Raw genomic sequence first — 22,995 nt, forward strand, 5'->3', positions numbered from 1 at the left:
AGGATTACCAATGAATAAAGACAAAGTGTCATCAAATAATGACATTTACTACTGAAATAGCTGCTATGAACAAAAAGGTACTTCGCACTAAGAGAAAGTAGAAGAGACAAGCTTGAGCTAGTATAAGAGGACAGGGAGAGTTCCCATCAGGAAATAACATTTGAACAATACAAATTCTTTTCTTCCCAATTTTCACTTCAAATATAAGATCTATGGTTCCCATCCATTAGTGTTCTTGAAATGCTCGTGTCTTCCTCTCTTCCAATCCTAATCTGATGGTATTGAAATACATTTCACTTTTTTAACTCTCCAACTCATGTTTTCCCTTTATCTCCAAATCTTTCACTCTATCTCCTTTAAAATAAACAAAGATGTTAGGCTCTGGACCCACTGTGGCTTTTAAAATGAAGTGCCCAAAGCTAAATGAGCCCTGAGAGTATTCTTATCTGCTCTGGTCACAAAGTAACTTCTTATAACCGAGAGGAAAAGAAGAAACATAAATAAATTAACATGTAGTGGAAAATGAAGCAAAATGCATGGCAAAGAAAATGTGACCACCATTCTCTTCCCTTTGTTTTCAAGCCTCCTAGAGGCATTCTACATTCTTACTGTTTTTCATATTCTGATAATATTCATTACCCTGGAGAACAATGTCTTAAAATGCACACTTTTTCCCCAAGAAAAATCAGTAAAACATACATTTTTCAGACAATCTAAGGTAAGATGATATGATCTCAAAAACCACAAAATAATAACAGCAATTTCAGCTACTTCTAGGAAACAGAGGGGCTATATGAACAGCCAAAATAATTTTTTTAACATTTATTCATTTTTGAGAGACAGAGACAGAGCATGAGCAGGGGAGGGGCAGAAAGAGAAGGAGACACAGAATGTGAAGCAGGCTCCAGGCTCTGAGCTGTCAGCACAGAGCCCAACGTGGGGCTCGAACTCACTAACTGCGAGATCATGACATGAGCCGAGGTCGGACACTCAACCAACTGAGCCACCCAGGGGCCCCAATCATTTTTAAGGTAAACTTAAACGATATGACACAATTTTTCAATAAAAAATGATCATTTTTAAAATACAAATGAACTACATTCTTTTTTTGATCACATTAATTGGGACATTTGGTCGCTCCTGGACAATGACCATGTGTGAATTCAACTAAGAATATATTAATATTCCTGACAATGTAATTTGGTCAGATGTCCTTATAAATCTATAGATGGAATCAAAGAGAATAATTTGGAGAGTTTCACTCTAACATCCAAACAGTAGAGACTGTACTTAAGTCTTCAAGGGTTTCTTAACATGGAATCTCAATTTATCCACCAATTAATCCAATTCTTTCTTTTGAAATGTAGACTCTGACCAATAAAGGAAGGCACATTCTATCTGGCTTCCGTGCATATGCAAAGTACACCTTAGCCAGTCCAATGCTCTGGGTGCAATACCTATTCCTTCCCATAGACCTTTAGTACTGGTAGCATGAAGAAAAGAAACAAACAAACAAAAAAAACATAGCTACTTTTTCTCCTAAGAATACCACTCCTTTTTATCAACAGTGTTTTGTCATTTTTGCCTTGTAAATGGTTAGACCAGACATTTCAATGCCCCCACCACATACACAAGGCAAAGGGAGAGTATGAGTGTGAACATTTAGATAAATTGAAGGACATTTTGGTACCAAAATAAATCACTCTGAGAATAATTTTAAGAAGAAGCTATTTACTTAAAATACCAAGACCCAGGGATTAAAGTAGAAAGGACAGAGAAATAAAGGAACAAGAGGGCTAGGGTTACTTTTGAATAAACTTACAACAGGCCTACTAGATTTATCTCTCTGAACTCTCAGTTTGCTGGAGGATGCTCTTGAATTATCCCTAGGTCTGATCTTCGAAACACATGTTCAAATTATTTTATCAAGTTTTTCCTCAAATAGTTGCATCTTAAATAAAGTGAGAAATTATAGTAGCCTTTTCAGATCTTCAACTATTTTTTGTATTTTTCTGGAACACAAGTCATGTGTGCAAACAACATCTAATTATAAAAATATATACAAAACTGCTACTATATACTTATGATAACATCAAGCAGTCAGGGAATACTTAGTGATCATATGAAATTAACATACAAAATGCAAGGGAGGGAGGTGGCAAAAAATTGCATGCTCAATTGCATACTGAAGATAATGTAAGCATCATGGGGGTGGATGACTGTGCTAGTCTTATTCTCTTTGTAATTGTCTCCACCATCCAACACAACAAAACAGGCATTAAACAAACATTTGCTGAATGGGTAAGTTTTCAAAAATCCTACAAATGAGGAAGTCAAAATGACCATCAAAATGTTTTAGTTTTCTATGTCTCACCATTTGCCCCATCTCTATGTTGTTTCTGGTACTGGCAGGAAATCACAAATTCCACTCACATGGCTATTCTCCATTCTACCTATTGTAACAAACTGTCTGCTAATCCTGTATTTTATTAAGCAAAAGTATCCATTAACTTCCATACATCTGGGAAAAAATATTTGTTAGTAATTAAAACTTATATAAGATCTTAAAAATACTTACTAATCAATGAACGTTAACCTTGTGCTCAATACTCAAGTGTAATTTAATTTTTTTAAAAAATCTAGAATGCTGCATTATCCAAAATTAAAATGAACAAAAAAACTATTATTCAACCATATCAAATAATGATGTTCAGATAAAATAAAGTGACAGAGAGAAAACAATGCATGGAAATTTAGAAAGTATACTGCCATGATTTCAGAGAAGGAAGGAAGGAAGGAAGGAAGGAAGAAAGGAAGGAAGGAAGGAGAAAGATGGAGAAAGATTAGCCTTTAATATGGCAAATATGTCATTTAGAAGTCTAATCTATCTCCGTACCCATTTCCTAGTGAAATAATAGGCAACAAATATTTTATAAGCAAAGTAGTCAAATAGTCAATTTCTTCTGGAGTTTCAGGTCTTAAATTCAAGTATTTAATCCACTTTGAGTTAATTTTTGTGTATGGTAGAAGATAGTAGTCCTTCTAGCAGTATAAGAAATAGTTTCCTTCTTGTGCATATGGCTGCCCAGTTTTCCCAACACCATTTATTAAAGAGATTGTCCTTTCCCCACTGTATATTCTTGCTTCTTTCATCATAAAACTACATAAAATTACATCAGTAATATCCCTGATAACATAGATGTAAAAATCCTTAACAAATATTAGTAAACCAAATTCAACAATACATATCAAAAGGATCATACATAACAATCAAGTGAGATTTATTCCAGGAATGCAAGGATGGTTCAACACTTGAAAATCAATCAACATGATGTACCACATTAACAAAATAAAAGATAAAAATCATATAATCATCTCAATAGACGCAGAAAAACCACGTGACAAAATTCAACATTCATTTGTAATAAACTCTACAAAATGGATGTAGAAGGAATGTACCGCAACATAATAAAAACCATATACGACAAACCCACAGCTATCATCATACTCAATGATGAAAGACCAAAAGCTCATCCACTAAGACAAGGAATGGCAAATGGGCCATCCTTACCGAGTGGGCTGCCCACTATCCCAACTTTTATTCAATATAGTATTGGAATGCCACAGAAATTAAGCAAGGCAAGAAATAAAGGGCTTCCAAATAGGAAAGGAAGAAGTAAAATTGTCACTATTTGCAGATGACATGACGCTATATATAGAAAACCTTAAAGACTCCACCAAAAAGTTATTAAAATCAATAAATTCAGTAACGTTACGTTACAAAATTAATATGCAAAAATCTGTTGTGTTTCTATCAGAAAAAGAAATTAGAGAAACAATCCCATTTACAATTGCATCAAAAGAATAAAATTCCCAAGAATAGATTTAACAAAGGAGGTGACAGACATGTACACTGGAAACCATAAGACACTTATGCAAGAAATTGAAAAAGACACAAATAAATGAAAAGATATCCCATGCTCATGGCTTGGAAGAATAATATTGTGAAAATGTTCATATTACCCAAAGCAATGTACAGTTTCAGGGTAATCTCTGTCAAAATTTCATTGACATTTTTCACAAAAATGGAATAATCTTAAAATCTGTATGGAACCCCAAGGACCCCAAATAGCCAAATTAATTTTGAGAAAGAAAAACAAAGCTGGAGGTATCACACACCTTGATTTCAAACTATATTACAAAGCTACAGTAATCAAAACAGTATAGTGCCAGCATAAAAAGAGACACATAGATCAACCAGAACAGAACAGAAATCCCAGAAATAACACACATATATGGCTAATTAATTTACAACCAAGGAGGTAAGAGTAAAGAATTTGGATTTTGTTTTGAAGCTTACATACCCAATGCCTAGTGAAGCCTGGCTTGTGGTAGATACTCCACTCCAGCAACCCTCATTTCATTTCCACTTGTCATTGGCTTACCACACCCATAGCCTAACCCCAAAAGTTGTTCTGGTAACTGTTGCATGCTGAAAATCTTGGAAATCAATATTCTCACAGGGTTTAATCTTTCTGGGTCTCTCAAAACTTCACTCCTATTACACCTTCTCTTCAACCTGATAGAAATTTTACTCTCACAATCTACAAACACCCTCCAGATATCATTCTTCAGTGGAGGCCACAGAAAATAAAGAAAACAAATAAATATAAACTTAGAACTTTGAATTTGCAATAAGATAAACAGAGTATAACAAAAGAGAGCTATGGGGAGGCCTAGTTTACATAGCATGGTTAGAGGAAAACTCCATTAGGAGTGACATTTAAGATAAAACATGAAGAAGGAGAAGGAGCCAGCTTTGGCAACAAGAGAGGATAGAGTGTTCAAGTCAGAGGGAACAGCATGTACAAAGGCTTGTAGGTGACAAAGACCTTGGCCTCACCTAGGCTCAGAAAGGTGGCCAGTGTGGCTGGAACACAGTGGTCAAGGGACGGAATAGAAAGAAAGGTCAGACAGGCAGCAGAGGCCATGTCATAAGGCTTTGTGAGCTATGGAAAAGAGTTGGAAACTTAGGCCAACTGTAACTGTACTTCACTAAAATGTTTTAAGCGAAAGGGTAACATGGTCGAATTTGTGTTGTTAAAAGAGGATTCTGACTGTGGTAGACAGAAGTGGCACTAGCAGTGGCACTAGAGGCAGAATAGGTGTGGGGATATATGAAGGAGGTTTCTGACACTCTGTCTAGGATAGCACCTGGCATGTGGGAAATGTCCCAAAAATAAATAACAGAAGTAATGAATAAGTGTGCCAACAACCTTTGAAGCTGCACGTAGCAGTCACAAATCAGTCTCAATGATTAGTTTGATAAATTCATTTAGACTATAGAGAATCTGTGTTGGGAGAACATAGTCATGACCCTGAATATCTGGATACTAAAAAACATTCTACAGTTGATTATGCCTTCTGAAATTTGGAGTCAAGCTTTATAGACTTTCTATATTCCAAAATAGCATAGCAGAGCAGGGATCTTATTTATGCAAAAAGGATTAAACCACTCTATGTGAGCTGTTCCTGGAGTTTAATAAGAGTCTTTGTTTGTTTATCTTGTGTCTGGCCGTGTGTGTGTGTGTGTGTGTGTGTGTGTGTGTGTGTGTGTAATATATGTGTTTAGAAATGCTGAAGACTGATGGTCAATCAAGAGAAAACCATGCTGAAATTGTTAAGCACTGGGAAGTGAGCCAGTTTGCAATCACTATAGGAACTGCTTGAGCTGAGCTCCTTGCTGCCACTCTGGTAATGAGCATTCCTCAAAGGATGCCACTTTGCATAGTTTAGTCCTCTCTGATGCAAAATATGTCACTTCTGAAATCAGGCTGAATTGTTTTAAAAAGGAGTGTCAATAAAATTAAGCTCAACCTATTCACTGATTACAAGAACAATAAAAATAAATGGTGGCCCTTATGCTGTAAAAAAAAAAAAAAAAAAAAAAAAGTCTACCAGAAATATATGGAAATACACTTTGAGAGACTTAGCTCTGAATCTTATCTTCACTGCGTTTTTTTTTTCATTTGCTTTTCATGGAATCATGAGAGAGGAAATGAGGGGAGGTGGTGGAAAAACTCATCAATTCATTGGAATTTTTCTTCAGAAGTAATGAAGAAGAGAAAGCTATGTTCCTGGAATAAAATGGAACTTTTCAAAAATATATGTTATTATAAAAGGCAAATGGACAGATTAGTTAGCATAAATTTAACATTCTCTTGCTTTAGAAATGTCTTCACAGAACAATGAAACTATAGGTACAGTATACCAATTTATTATTTCTAGTTCCTATGGAAACATGCATTCAACTTCCAGAAACCAACATGGACACAAGTGCAAGGCAAATACACTTAGGGGGAAATCATATAATTTATATCTCTAGTAAAATGAGTTCTGAGATAACAGAAATAATTGCCAAGAAGGGCCCACAAGTCACTGTGAAATGTTCTCTGAACCTACTAGACACTAGTACCATGAGGAGAACAAAAGCAAAAACCTAATCCTACATTTTATGGTCCCACAATTGGAATTGCCCAATGCAAACAAACACCACACATAGAAATATGAAGGCTGAGAAAAGACTAAACTCAAAAAAAGAAAGAAAAAAAAAAAAAAGACAGACTGATTTACATATGAATGATGCCTTGTTCATTACATCTCAGCATTTAAAGATGAATCTCCTAAATAAGGTCATATAAATGAGAGCAAATACAGTACTTTTTTTACAAAGCTGTTTAGTTACGCAGAACCTGTGACCTCGAGATAATTAGATAAATGTATAAATAGGTTTAAATCAATCAGTAAATATTTGTTGGGGCTCTATGCTAAGCACCATGCTAAGGTCTGTGAGGGAAAAAATGAATTTTAATTCATTTGATGAGAATTTATTGTGTATTTCTATTGTGTCATGTACAAAGACAATCATCTGGGAACATCAAATAGGTAAGATGCCACCCTAGCAAAATAGAAACTGTTTGTGATAAAATGTATGGACAACATATACTACTGGAATGGCATTATAAGATGGAAAATGGGCCCAATGAGCAGGACAGACATGTACTAATAGTTTTCAGGAGAGGTCATGTAGGCTTAGTTGGTAGGAGAAGTTGGTAGGAGAACTGACTTAGGTTTGAATAATGGATGAAGAGAAATGGAAAAGAGTGCAACCAGCCAAGGTGATAGAGCAAGAATTCACAAAGTTGGTTTGCGCAATGAAAACACCTGAGGGTTTAACTTTGAGGCGAGGGACAGTGATGGAGAGGTAGGCTGGGGACAGAAAGAGAAATGCTCCTTACTGGAGAAGGCACTTTACTTTCGAGTGAGGCAAATGCTCTGGAAGTACAGACAGGTGGTAGATGTACAACACTGTTAATTGTTACATTATTAGAATTTCACCTCAATAAAAATTTTTAATGTCCATGGTGATGATGAAAATTATTACTATTGTTCATTGAAAAATATTGGAAATATCTAAACATCCAACCACACAGAGACTGGATGTTGGAAATCCATATAATAACACTGGAAAGTCTATCTGATTGAAAAAAAAAAAAAAAAAAAAAACGAAGGGCGCCTGGGTGGCTCAGTCAGTTAACCGGCCGACTTTGGCTCAGGTCATGATCTCACGGTTCGTGAGTTAGAGCCCCATGTCAGGCTCTGTGCTGACAGCTCAGAGCCTGGAGCCTGCTTCAAGTTTTGTGTCTGCCCCTCTCCTGCTCACGCTTTCAATCTCTCTCTCTCTCAAAAATGAATAAACATTAAAAAAAAACTGAATATTTTCTAAATATAATAGGAGAATATTTAATGACATAGAAATAGGTTCATCATGTATTGTGTCACAAAGCAAATCCCAAAATGGCTTACCATGTCAAATCTATAATAAAAAGAGTGGAATGATATACTCTAAGTGATAGAATTATAATTGATTTAATTTTTCCCTTTTCCTTATTTTTCATAGCAAACATCTAAAAACTTATTTTTAAAATAGGATTTATTAGAAATGTGTTTTTGTATAAAATACAGAATTTTATCAGAACAGACTTACTGCAGATATAGAATTTAGCAAGATGATTCATGATCTTTTTCTAGATAGAGCCAGGCATAAAGTAAAAGGATTGCACACAACATGCAGTTTTTAAGTAACAACTTACAATATTTGCTGGGATTAAAATGAGCTTCAGGTGACTAGCTTACTCCGTAAATTCTCACTGTCTCATACTGATATTTCAATATCAATAAATATCTCATGATATTTATTCTCAACTCTGCATGAGTGACATGAGAGAAAACTAGCCTATTTCTACAGTTTTTTTGTTGTTTTTATTGTTTTAGAAAGTCCATCAAATAACAGTGACTTCATGTAAGTCCATGGTCTTCCTCCCTTTCTTTTGGCTTACAATACTTGTTTTTCTCTGAAGGTGTTGCCACAGAGAATGTTCTTCCTCTCAAAATATGGAATTCACCATCATGGCTCACTTCTTCCTTTCCTCATTCTTAACAACTCCCCTGGAATACAGTTAACTTCCATCATGACAGTCATCAACTCCAGGTTATTTTCATTCCTTCCCCTTATTTTTACCAAGGTGGGGTAAAACTAAAGGCAATCAGATGAAACTCTTACCCTTAGTTCAGATTTCCTCCATATTTCATGCAATCCATCAAACAAACACCCAGATTGTATTTCACAGTAAGATGAGCAGAAGCACACCTCTTCAGCTGCAGCCCCTTTCCTTGTGCATTCATGGGTGCCAAAATCAGAACCTACAGTGTGGGAGCCGCACACAGTTGCATCTTGTTTTGAGTTTTTGTTTGCAAACTGTCAGTAAGATCAGAATAAATTGCACGATATGCAGCCCGATATGTATATTCTTGAGCACATCTCAATGTATCCACCAAAAAATATTCATAGCTGCAGGTGTACAAAAAAAAAAGGCAGAATTATGGCTTGATTTGCCTTGATAAGCATGGCAATTTTCTGTACACTTTTCATAAAGTGCTAATCAATTTCAGCTCAAAATAGACTGAAACACCCAACAGATTGCTGCCATAGTCCACAAATGTTTGTCATTCGTAGGCTGTGGCAATAATGTGAATTCTGAGGAGGAAAACTTCAACACAACTATACCTTGTAAAAATCCCTTTCATTTGCCTTAATAACCCCTGGAGAAATGCTAAGAATTATTCCGAAATCACATAAGTTTGAATGTTCCATTTCTTTCTTGTTACATCTAAGTATTGCTTGTCACATAGTAATATCTGTTGTAAGTATGGTTATAGATGGATTATATTTAGAACTCAGTGTAACGATGATATTTAAGAACCAGATATCACATCCATATTGTTTAATACTCTTCTAAAACATAATTATAGACATCACATTCAACTTGGAATTGAATCATCATGGATTTCTGCAATAAATTACTCTTTGTATCTTCATCTGTTAAATATAGAAAAAATTTTTGAAAATGTTTTGTCAATATTCTAGTCCTTCCATTAAGGTTATTTCACAAACACTTAGAGGTGCTAATATTCATAGTAATGCACCTTTTTGAGCAGCAGTGATCCTGCCATGTGAATCATTCAACTGCCTGGGATGTTTTGCCAAACACAAGTGCCAAAACTTTGCTGAGCATGGTTACACTCCTGTAAGTGAGTCTCTCTGCTCAAAACTCAGCAGAAACTTTCCCTTTCGTTAAGTGTGAGAAACAAACGGTAATGACATTTAGATCTGGGTATGATATGCTTTTGATGTAAAGTAGGAAATTAAATGAGAATAGATAACATTTCAAATTTTCACACCTTCCTCTTTAAAACTATAAAAGTGAAAATATTATAATTTTGGGAGGATAAAAGCTACATGGTTTGGCCTTAGAAAAAAAGAGTACTGGAAATTTGTGACTTAAAGCAACTTCTGTGATCACCATCTGCCAAAAACATTATTATCAAAATCAGAGGCAGTATAGTAGACACAGTCTTTGTGGTCAAAAAGCCTGAGTTCTTAAGTTGACCTGGCCATTAAATATGTGATCTTCAACAAGTGACTTGTCCTATGTCTCAGTTTCCTCATCTATAAAAAGGGGATTATTGGGGTGCCTGGGTGGCTCAGTCGGTTAAGTGTCCGACTTCAGCTCAGGTCATGATCTCACAGTCCATGAGTTCAAGCCCTGCGTCGGGCTCTGTGCTGACAGCTCAGAGCCTGGAGCCTGCTTTGGATTCTGTGTCTTCCTCTCTCTCTGCCCCTCCCCTGCTCATGCTCTGTCTCTCTCTGTCTCAAAAATAAATAAAAACATTAAAAAAATAAAAATAAAAAAATAAAAAGGGGATTATTATAAGTGAGATAATACATGCAAAGTTCTGAGGATTAAATGAGGTAATACATACAATGTTCTTAGCAAAATAGGTTCCAGACAATTCTTAGCAAACATTAGCTGTTATTACCAGCATCATCACCATCATCATCATTGCCTGAAAGAGCACATCTAGACCATCTCTCTGATTGTGACAGTAAGTGCTCTTATCTGCTTTACATGAACTGTCTGCCAGGTGTTTGTTTCTAGGTCTGGGTCCTCGTGAGTCTCATTTATTAACGTATTTTCGAAAAGAGATGATAATATGTTTGGAAATCAAGTCAGTTCTGAAATGGTAAGCCTCTTGGCCCAAATATTACCATATACTAATCTTCTTAAAATAAGAGTGAAAAGGGTATATAAAAAATGTGAAACACACTTAGAAAGTGTTCTTGACTCTCCTGGACAAATGGAAAATTGTCATCTTTTCCTTATTCCAGACCTAGTATAACAGTGGCTGTATTCATTGATAAGCTATTCCCATGATGTCACTCTTCTCACCCATTGGTGTCATCCTGGAATTTAGCTAGACAGTCACCTGCACTGAGCTATTAGATTTTCTGGAGCCACAGAGGATAAAATTCATACATCCTGACCTTGAAAAATTGAATTTGATGTTGCTTCAGGAGAGGAAATTCATTTATTTCTTACCCCCTCCAAACAAAAACAAAAACACACCATTGAGGGAAAACTTAGTAATATACTTAAAATGTAACCACAAAAATACATTTCAAATCTTCTTAAATAATTACTACAGTCAAAAGGAAAACAGCTGACTGCTTGGACTCAAAAAGCCATTTAAAATCTCCATATCAAATACCTTCCTTTTCTTTCTTCCCCCTTGAATATTTCTGTGTGGTAGTTGCTATGGAGCAAATAGATATCCAAAGCAGTCAAAACAGATATATTCAAGTGAATTCAGGTTATTAAAAAATATATATGTATTTTAGACATTGTTCCCCTGAGATCACATACAGTTCTTTGCCAATTTCCCCCTGACATTCTATTAGGTTTTACATATTTGTGTTTTTCTACAAAATGCCGAAACATCAGCGCAAACAACTTCACGTGATAAATTATCACCTCATTCGCTTTTCCAAAGACAATTTAAATATAAGTTTTCGAAGAAGGTTGCAAACTTTGCTTTACAAGTAAATTCAATGTCGCTTACACTCCTTTTCTCCTACAATTAGAGGTACTTCCTCAAGGACAAGCTTTGAGAACTTCAGCTAGATATAGTTTCAATTAAATGTCATTGCATATTTTGCAGAGAGCAAAGCAAGATCACAATATGCAAAAAAACGCTTTGTGCATAAATATTCAATATGCAGTTGTGAATTAATCTGAGTAAATACCCTTTAACACAAAGGATATTTTAAATACTGGCTTTAAAAAGTGCCTGAACATAACACACAAGATGGCTGTTAGCCATTTTTTTATGAGTAGTGCACACAAGTAGAGGTGTACCCATCCCAGAAATGGGCAAGAAAACCCAACGTACAGAGAAAGAAAATGGAGATTCTATTCCTATTAAACTATTCCATTTTGTATTCTTACTTTTATACAATAGATTTTTATTTTATAATTTATAAGTTGTATTACTACAGTATCATTTACTTTCGCCGATGGTGTGGGTGTTCAAAAGAGTTTAAAGACTACACAAAATGGAAAATTCTTCATTCACAGATCAAATTCATGCAGTTATTTTAAATGTTATTAAGATCTATTCTCTAACAATTTGATCAAATGCAGCTGCCACATGTATTAGCATATATTTTCACTGCTTGGTAGTATATATGTAAAAGCTGCATGTATCCTGAATAAGCAGGTTGCTTTGTAAATCTTACACATTTCAGCTTTAAGTTTTAGCTCATGTTTTAATTTTAGTTTCAGCTTTAGTTTAGTTTCGGTTTTAGTTCAATGAGGGGAAAAATAAGGACCAATGATGAATATGTGTATGCTAAGCCTTCACAGCTGTGAAGATTTTGCCCTGAGAGATACAATGCCATTATCTTAGGCAAACTTCTGAACTTTTCAAAGCCTCAGTTTTTACACCTATGAAATGGAGATAATGGCTCACAGATTGATAAAATTGGCAGGTGGAGTAAGGGGCAGGGGACTCCACAAAAGCCCAGAAGGGAGGAAGTATTACCATTATTAAGTTCCAAAAACCATACCTAGAACAGAAAACAAGTATTTGCAATAACGTGGAGACAATGGAACCCTGACATGCTGCTGGTGAGGGATGTAAAATTTGTAGCCGCTATGAAAAAGTTTGGTGGATCCTCAGAAAGGTTAACATAGAATCACCACATGACTCAGCAATTCCACTCCTAGGTATATACCCAAAAGAATGGGAAACAGGTACTCAAAGGGATACTTTCACACCCATGTTCACAGCAGTATTATTCACAACAGCCCAAAGGCAAAAACAACCCACGTGTCTGCAGATGAATCTGTAAACAAACTGTAGCATACACATATAACGGGATCCTAGTCAACCATAAAAAAGAGTAAAGTTTTGACATATACTACAACACAGATGAGCCTTTTTATAAAGTTTACTTTTTATTTATTTTGAGAGAGAGCAGAGGAGGGGCTGAAAGAGAAGGACAGAGAGAATCCAAAGCAGGCTTGTGCTGTCAGTGCAGAGCCTGATGCAGGGCTCCAGCTCACAACCGTGAGATCACATGAGCCGAAATCAAGAGTTGGATGCTTAACTAACTGAGCCACCCAGGCACCCCTCACAGATGAGCCTTGAAAACGTTAGGTTAAGTGAAACGAACCAGACCCAAATACTGGATAATTCCACTTACTTGAAATATCTAGAATAGGCAAGTTAAGAGACACAGAAAGAGATTAGAAGTTACCAGGGGTTAGAGGGAGGAAGGAATGGAAAGTTACTGTCTAACCGGTAAAGAGTTTCTGTTCGGGAGACTGAAAAAGTTCTGGAATTAGACGGTGGTGTTGATAGCACAACATCACGAATCTACTTAATGCCACTGAACTGTATACATAAAATGAATACAGTGATAAATTTATGTTCTGTATACTTTATCACAATAAAAATTTTTAATAAATGAAGATGAAATTATATTATCATATCCTCTCTAGTATAATTCTTTCTACTCTATTGTCTCCTCCTCCTTACAGTAAAAATTCTTGAAATGGTTGTCTTGGCTCCTAGCCTCCACTTCTCATGTAACTCAGCAACCCATTTCAACCTGCCCTGAGCCCCACGGCACTCCTAAAATGCCTTCCACCAAGCACACCACCCGGACCTTGCTGCCAAAGCCTTCCCTGATAGGCTCCATTCCCAAAACACCCTGCTCCCTTGGTTTCTTAAAAGGACACTCTGTGCTTTCCTCCTCCCTCTCCGACCCACCCCTGCTCAATTTTGCTTTGTTTGCTGTTTTGTTTTTGTTAGTTTGCCTAGGTTTGGTTGTGAGCTGTTCATCCTCTGTTAATTCTTCATTTTCCCCCACTCAGGTCCTTATTTTTTACTTCTTTTGGTCCCATTTCATGGACCCTCACTAGGCTTATCCATCCCCTTCTAAGGCTTCAGTGAAGATGGTTGTGTTTTCCCAAGCCCTCTCCTTCCTTTTCTGTCCTTACCATGGGGAGCTGCCCCAACACTCACTCAACAGTCCAAGCCATAATGTCATCCTCTTCCTTCCCCCACAAACACACATACACACAAACTCACGCTCAATAATCTTAAATCTTAAGTCTTAAAAAAAAAAAAAAAAAAAGCCCAAATCAGCACAGTTTTTATTGCATCTTTAAAATATCACATGGGCACCTGGGTGGCTCAGTTGGTTAAGCATCAGACTTTGGCTCAGGTCATGACCTCACACTTTGTGAGTTCGAGCCCCACCTCAGGCTCTGTGCTGACAACTCAGAGCCTGGAGCCTGGTTCAGATTCTGTGTCTCCCTCTCTCTGCCCCTCCCCTGCTCACACTCTGTCTCTGTCTCTCTCTCTCAAAAAACAAATAAATAAATATTTTAAAAAGTATCACAAGTAAGTCTGAAAACTCCTGCAACATCTTGCTGGTTTTGTAGCTGGACAACTTAGATCTTATTCATCAGCCTGCTGAACTGTTCATTTTTCAGAAACATAGATATCATCCCAAATTTTTCTGATATCCTTGTTTTTAACTGCTGTGGCTTGCTGAATCAAAGCAGCTGAGTTTGATATAAGTTCAATGTCATTTACTTCAAAGATAAACTCACCTTTCTGGGCTTGAGATACTGAACAAGCAATACCTGGCCTCATCTGAAGCCCACAGAAGTATTTTTCACCCAGGAAATTTATGACTTCAACAAGAGAACCATTCTCCTAAGTAACAACGATGATGGGGAAGTGAGCATACATCTACCTCATCATGTAACGGAAGCTCTGGACCATGTTTTGTATGTGACCACAGACAATGCAAAGAGCAGCCAGTTCTTTTCTATTCTCCCACTATTTGCCAACTCGGAGACCCTTCTTTTTCTTTCCAAGCAGAATGAGCTCCACATTGATGCAATCAAAGTTCCTTCGCAGGGTTCCTCTGGGGCCGTTCACAATAAAAGTTCATCCCTTCAGAGCATGTTGGTATTTTCTGGAATGTCCACAGTCTGATTTCTGAGAACGGTCTTCATTCTTGCAATAGATGTGGCACAGAGCAAGTCTAGCTTTTTAATAACTCTGGAATTCACTCACTTCTTTCTATCACTACAACCAATGTCAGTTATTGCTCCCACTATACTGCTACCTTATTGATGGTCCTGCCTCTTGTTCTATTTCAACCTCTTGTCTTCAGTGAATCCAGCATCAAAATGTTAAAGTACACACCTTTCTATATAATCTCCTCTATAAAAATCTGGCATGGTTCTTTACCAGAATCATGCTACAAGGTGGCATATATCTTCATAATAAAGCCTCTCCTTCCCTATGGCATCTCTTAACTCCGCCACCCCAAACTCAATGTTCCAAGCACAGTAAACTACTCTAAGTTACTAAGCCATGTTTTCTGAGCCCTACAGGCAGGCCATCAAACCTGGACTTAGAACAGTGCAAGAGAAACCACGCACTCCAGGACAACAGACATACAGGACTACGCTAGCAAAACTGAAACACAAAATCTTCTGCCCATAGGCCTCTGCATTTACTGTTCCCTCCATTTTCTGCTCCAACCATTTCACCTAATTAACTTACATTTCTCATTGAACAAAGCTACTGGTTCTTCCATAAACTGTTCCTTGAAGCCCCAAAACAGAAACCCTGAACTCTCAAAACTTCCTATCTTTTCCCATCACACTCTTAATTTACCCCTTTCATAATCTTTATGGTACTTTATTACAATTTTCTGTTTGTTACTCTCCCCCCCCCCCAACTCCACTCCAGTTGACTTCAGATTCCTTGAGGACAAGACTTAAATTATTCATCATCAAATAACTGAACCCAAATCATTCTCCAACACAATACTAAGCAGTAAATAAATATGTAAATAAATCAATGTTTCTGGATTATAAATTACTAGCCATTAAAAAAGCAAAGGAGCTCTGTTAAATACATATTTGAAAAAAGTGATTTCAATACTTTAGTTAGCTTTTAATTATTCCACAAATAACAATTTACAATGTCCAGTGTTTTCCACCAAAAGTAAATAAAACAATTTAGGGACAAGTGACCTGCCACTGAACCTTAACTAGGTTTTCTTATATACCTGCATTTGACCAGTAACATGTATTATATCATAACCTTTTTAGAGGCCTAAGACGAGTCCTATGTATATATTCTGTAGAAACAATTATAGCTAAAAATAAATAAGCTCCAGTCTAAAAATTATACTTTCTCTCCAGTTTCTCTTTTTTTATGGTGGTAAAATGCACATAATTTAAAATTCACTGTCTTAACCATTTTTAGCTGTACAGTTTAGAAGAGTTGAGTATGTTCATTGGTGTGCAACCAACCTACAAACCTTTTTTACCCTGCAAAACTGAAACTCTGTACCCATTAAACACCTCCCTGCTTCTCCCTTTCCTCAGATCCTGGCAACCACCATTATACTTTCTGTTCCTATGAATTTGACAACTTTAGATACCTCATATTAAGTGGAATCAGATGGTATTTGTCTTTCTGTGACAGGCTTATTTAAATTTATCATAACGTCCTCATCATTCATCCATGTTGTAGCATGTGCCATAATTTCCTTCCTTTTTTAAGGCTGAATAATATTTCATCTGATATATTATATTATATATGGTTTATCCATCTATCCCACGATGGGACACTTGGGTTGCTTACACCTCTGAACATGGTCACCCATTATTTCTAATAACAGAAAATAAATAAATGATATCACAAGCATTAAAAATAAAGAAGTAACAGTTAACAGAAAAAAGAAATATTTTTCTGTGTGTATATTTATTGTTTTTTTCTATAGATATTATTTTTAGATGAAATTTTCTTTGTGACTCACACTTTCACTAACAGACATATGTTTAACACAATCCAAACAACATGTCTGTTCTAAAAATGAATATTCATTCATTTTAATGACAAAGTAGCTCTTTCTGGCTACATTTAGAAGGAACTTACTTTGGTAAAAAACTTGATTCTGATTTCTGGGCACATTTGATTGACATATCATAAAATACTTTATTTCATGCATGAGTATATAAATGATTACTAGCCCTTCGGGGTTACATCTGAGATTTGCCACCTAAATGTGCATAGTCCAGAGACCCTCAAGACTGGGAACAAACATAAGCAAAAATGAATAAACTGAGAACACAATTCACAATTATGAAACTTCTGCAATCTGTCTTTACTCACTGCTCTCAGATGCATCATTGTCAGTATCTGACCCCGTTAGGTGGCTGATAAGAGGATTTTGAAGGCCAGCAGATTTTATTTGTAACCTCCCATATGGTTGACCTTCTAGTTTCAATGAGAGCATCATCTGCAGAGATGCTCATCAAATGGCAACTTCTACCCTAAAATGTTTTGGGTAATTTTGTCAACTCAAAAATGATGCTCAGTTAAAGAACAATATGTACAGTGAGATGTTTTTGCTTAAAAGTTTGTACATAAACACGTTTTAAAAGATATGCAGGGGTACAGATAAAAATGTCACGAATAATTTACTGACATTAGGATTAAAAATTTTTTTCAAAATGTATGCCATGTTCTGCCTGTACCATACATATATGAATAAAATTTATTAAAAAAATTTTTTTAACGTTTATTTGTTTTTGAGACAGAGAGAGACAGAGCATGAACGGGGGAGGGGCAGAGAGAGAGGGAGACACAGAATCCGAAGCAGGCTCCAGGCTCTGAGCCATCAGCCCAGAGCCCGACGCGGGGCTCGAACCACCGACCGTGAGATCCTGACCTGAGTTGAAGTCGGACGCTTAACCGACTGAGCCACCCAGGTGCCCCAAATAAAACTTAAAAGTAACTTTTGCTGTTAAGATTTTCAATGAGCTAACTCCTTTTTTAATGTGAAACATGCATGACAAATAATATTCCAAATGTAAAACTGGACTGAAACACAGAAAAGTAATAAGACTTTATAAAAACGTACATGTATACACCATTGTATCAATATTTCAAGCCTAACATTAGCAATGCCAATGATAACTTAAAAAACACATTACTTATCTCAAAATTAAAATAGACACAAATTATTTTGTTTGAATTTATAGTCTGAAATGTTATACACTCATGAGCCTTAAAGATGAAGATAACAAAGATGATTTTCCATACGTGAAAATTCTCCATATAAGAAAAATAACCATTATTCATCCATTTACTCAACAAATATTTAATAGGTGCTAAAATGTTCCAGAGACTGATTCAAAGGTATATCTAACAAAAAAAAAGAAAAAAGAAAAAAGAAAAAAAAAGTCAATCTCAACACATCAGGATTCAATCAGGTGACAAAGACAGATGCTAGCTTATTACTAAACAATGGGAGGAGTTCACTCAGAGTAGAAGAGAAGGAGGCTAGGGTTCAGAATGAAGCAAGCATAGAATTCTTCCCTGAAAAGTCAAAAATTGCACTCCACAAAGCAGATGAGTAAATTAAGCCTGAAGAAAGAGTAAAAATCCACCTGGAGTTGAGCCCAGTTTGCATAAGTCAAGTGACAAATGTCTAGGCAGTGGGAACAAGGAGGGAAAAGGCAAAGAGATGAGTGAAAATTGCCGTAAATGTTTTTCTTAGTAGGCTCTATTCCTCAGTCCTGAGAAAATAAAACATATAGTTTCATTTATCTCTGAGACGAACTGTAGGTGGGCACTATTATTCAAAAAGGGCAAAGCAGTGTAATTCTGTTAACATTTATGATCTCCTCCTCATCCGGAGGACCCGTATGTTTTGGACTAAGCTGGCTCTTCCTTCGTATTCCTTTATAAATTACCATTTACTCAGGACTTAAGAACACCACCATATACCAATATAGCACAAACAGGGGACTTTGGATATTTATTAAAGGCAGTTTGTAGACATAATAACAACTAAAAACTGCCTCATTTCCTGACAGAACTAGAATAAGAACAGCACTTAGCAGAGTTAAGGGGGAATTCCCCATTCCCTAAGGATTTAAATCAAAATACATTTTTTTTCTGATACAATGGTTGGAACAAGTTTACAGAATACCTGAGCTATGAGAAAATACTCTCCTAGCTCCACACAAAGCCTCTTTAGGCAACAGCACAGTGTGGTTGGCAGGAACTTGAGCGAAGAATGAGGGAGCGGAGAGGAAGACACTTGCTCCCCACTCTGACACATTCCTGAGCAAGGAGAGCTCACAGTAAGTTCCAGCCGCTGGCATACACTGCTATTCATTAATATTCTAGAAATCAATGGAATTTTAGGGTGTACCTGGTACATTCAACAGTTCAACTTACTTCTGTGCCTTAGCATTCTTGCAATGTTTAGCAGTAGCTGCCAAAATTAAAAAGGCATGAAACTAAAACATAAAGGATTTCTATTATGTCTAAATGTAGATACATCCAGACCCAGGTAAAACATGAAAAGACTTCAGATAAAAGTCGATTATAACCACTTCTCACTCTCTCTTGTTCTCTCTCTCCCAACCAAAAGGAACAAAATCATAGTTCCAGTAAACCGATGGCAATGTCTTTTACGATATAAGAATCTCAGGAAGAACCTGTCAGTGTGTTCAAATGAACAATTTTATTTTCAAAAATCATATTTGAGAGAGAGTTCCTGGAAGCATACTGAACTATGCAATGATAAAACTTACTCTGTGCCTAGCACCATCTGCTGACATCCTTCCAGCCAATTCTCTTAATATAATAAACCATACAAGCCAAGAAATGTAATGCAGTCAGCAGAATGTGACCACACCCACTGTACATGTATATTCAATGAGATAGTCTTTAACAGATTCTATAGCTATTTTGCAACAGAACAAAAGATGGACTGAACAACTACATTTTTTAGTCTTCCTCTGTCAGCTACATTTATCACAGTATTAATCATCCTGATTTGTATGTGATGGTAAAGAAAAAACATGAATTGTAGTTGTTCTCCCTCCTCTGATGGTAGGTGCTGTCATTTTAACTGGAATGATTGACATTCGACATCGAGCAGTTTTCTGGAAAGGAACTTGTGCACCTCTCAATGGCACATCTGGTAGCTGCAGATGGTGAGGATTAGCATAATTTTCCCAGCAAAGATGCGCCAAAAGCATAACGCAAATTAAGACTTATGCCTGATGTCAATTGTTTGTTTCTTGCCAATGTTAATATAAAATCTTCTAGAGATGGTTTTAATGCTTATTCTCAAGTCAAACTCCAGGAAAAGAAAAAAAAAAACAAAAAAACAAAAAACAAAAAAGCAACCCTGACTGCCCTGGGGATAGACATGAATTAACTTTTCTCACAGCCTAATGCCACTATGGCTCTCCTGTCCTCTTGCACAAAGATGGTCAAGACCCCACTAGGGGTGCAACTAGTACATGCCTGTGGAGTCAACAAAATGCATGTGCTCAATGTGCATGAAGACTTGATCTGTATGATAGCTGTATGTGTATATGTTTAATGCGTCCATTTTACTGAGGCAGTAGGAGTAATATTTCTTTCAAATAAGCATTAAATAAGCAAGCTGTTCTGTGAAGAGAATACACGAAAAAAATGAGTACTTAATCCCTACAAGGAATAGCACTAAGCTCCTTGAAAAATACAGGAGTATATAAGGTACAGAGCTTTTTTTCAAAGACTGCACAAAGAAGAAAAGCGTAAGTTATTAATATACAATGTAATATGTCATAAGTGATACAAGTCTCATTGAGGACTTGAGGGGAGGCACCTGGATGGCTTGGTCAGTTAAGCATCCAACTTCGGCTCAGGTCATGATCTCACAGTGCGTGGGTCCAAGCCCCGCATCCAGGCTCTGTACTGACAGCTCAGAGCCTGGAGCCTGCTTCAGATTCTGTCTCCTTCTCTCTCTGTCCCTCCCCCACTCACACTCTGCCTCTCTCTCTCTGCCTCTCTCTCTCTCTCTCTCAAAAATAAACATTAAAAAAATTTTAATAAAAACAAGAATAGGACATGAGGCAATCTATAAATGCCATATGAGTCAAACAACATAATCATGCAGGAAGGCCTACAGAAAGATACATCAACTTTTACATGAAATAGGCTAGAAAGGCATCTCATGAAGGGATACTTGAGACCTGAAACACAGGTTATATTTTAGTAACCTATTAGCAATCAAATATATTCAAGAGAACAAAAAAAAAAATCAGACCTAACTGGTTTAATCCAAGGTTAACAGGACAATAAACCACTGCAGTATTTGAGGGAATCTGCAACAGCCAAAGTGACCAAAAGGGTTAACGTAAGTGAGTAATGAGCATGAAATTCCACACAGCAATGAAACAGGAAAAATGTGGAGGAGTGATAGAAAGACCACCACACAAACCAGAGATTCAGTTCCCAGGTAAGCCATAATTTATTATTATCACAAACCTAAGTTGTTCATAGTTCACCCAGCTCAAAAATTCCCAGAATTTATTGACACATACTCAACCTTGTTTCTAAAATGGTTAACAAAGAGTTTACCAAAAAAGCGTACAACATGCAAGATGAAATAAGCTAAAAATAACATGGTGAGTAAAGCCGGGCAGTGCTAGCCCTTTATTATTCCAGCAGTGATAGTGGCCTAAAGCTCTGAAACAGGTATCTTCTGTCCCCTGGATTGCTGCATTCCTAATGTGTTCAAACACCCCATAAGATTTACATGTTTGGGTTCTTCTCAGATTAACATTACTAAAATTAGTGGCATTAGACCTCTAGTCCTTGCTACTATTTTCTTAAGCTTATTTTAATTTTAATGCAATTTAAAAGTATAACTACTGCTAGCCTCATAGGGTTGAAATTGTGATTTTAAAGGCAATTATGTTTAGGATATGAAATAGAAAGACTATTCCCAAACCAAAATTTTGATTAAGATTTGTAGTTGCAATGATCTCTACCAGTGTTTCTTTAGGTAATATACTAACATCTATTAGGATTATGGATAAAAAAAATTCCATTTTCATGAAAAAAACTATAAGAAACAACTAATATCATTACTTAATAGTGAAGCACTAGGAGTATTTTTCTAGAAATACTGTTGTTCACATTTTAAACTTTTTTTTTCTGAAGTTCTGACCAACGCCATGGACATTACTTTTTAATGTTTATTTATTTATTTTGAAAGAGAGAGAGAGAAAAGGAGAGAGAGAGAGAGAAAGAGAGAGACCACACGAGCAGGGGAGAGGCATAGAGAGAGGGAGAGAGAGAATTGCAAGCAGGCTCCACACTGTCAGCACAGAGCCCCATGTGAGGCCACAACTCATGAATGGTGAGATCATGACATGAGCTGAAATCAAGAGTCAGATGCTTCACCAACTAAGCCCCTCAGGTGTCTGATTTTCAGGGACATTTTAAAAGGGAATAAATGAGGGGTGAATGAGTGGCTCGGTCGGTTGAGTAGATGATTCTTGATTTCAGCTCTGGTCATGATCAAGACCTGCGTTGGGCTCCATGCTGACTATACAGCCTGCTTGGAATTCTCTACCCATCTCCCCCACTTGCTCTCTCTCTCTCTCTAAAAGAAAAAAAATTAAATATGTTAAAAGGGAATAAAAAAGTTATGCATTGAAAGTGAAGTAACAGTATCATTTGCAGTGTAAGTGTACATCTAAATAGAGAAAGAAGCACCTGAAAAACTACTACATAAGTGGCTATTTTCTTCTTTGCAAAAAAAAAAAAAAAAAAAGAGAGAGAGAGAGATAAAAGAATACAATGCTTTCTATCTTCATTTTAAATCATTCTTTTCACCATTAGCTAAGTGATCATAAAAAATTACTTCACCCCAATTTTATCATCTGTAAATACGGGCAAGTGTCTCATATATATTGTTATTCAAGGGAAAAAAAGTGTTGGGGAAAATAGACAAGAAGTCAATATATCCAAGTGCTTTTAGTTATTAATAAATTCAATTAAATCAAAGAAAGACTTTCAAAATGCAAAGAGGTAGTATTTAAAAGCTATAAACTGCCAAAGACAATCCCATCCTTTACAAATGCTTTTGAGCATTAAAAAAATAATGCAGTCAGGGATGCTATAAAATGAGTTCTTAGC

General features: G+C 36.4%; 1 protein-coding gene and 1 pseudogene across 3 annotated transcripts in view; both read right to left on the reverse strand.

The window, feature by feature from the left end:
* PRKD1 (protein kinase D1) overlaps positions 1 to 22,995 on the reverse strand; it is a 334,328-nt gene that overhangs the window by 261,821 nt on the left and 49,512 nt on the right. The window lies entirely within an intron of this gene.
* Positions 14,428 to 16,956, reverse strand: LOC109254278 (60S ribosomal protein L9-like; annotated as a pseudogene).

This window comes from Panthera pardus, unplaced genomic scaffold (genome assembly GCF_024362965.1).
Source record: "Panthera pardus isolate Hobbes unplaced genomic scaffold, ASM2436296v1 HiC_scaffold_24, whole genome shotgun sequence".
Taxonomy (NCBI): Eukaryota; Metazoa; Chordata; class Mammalia; order Carnivora; family Felidae; genus Panthera; species Panthera pardus.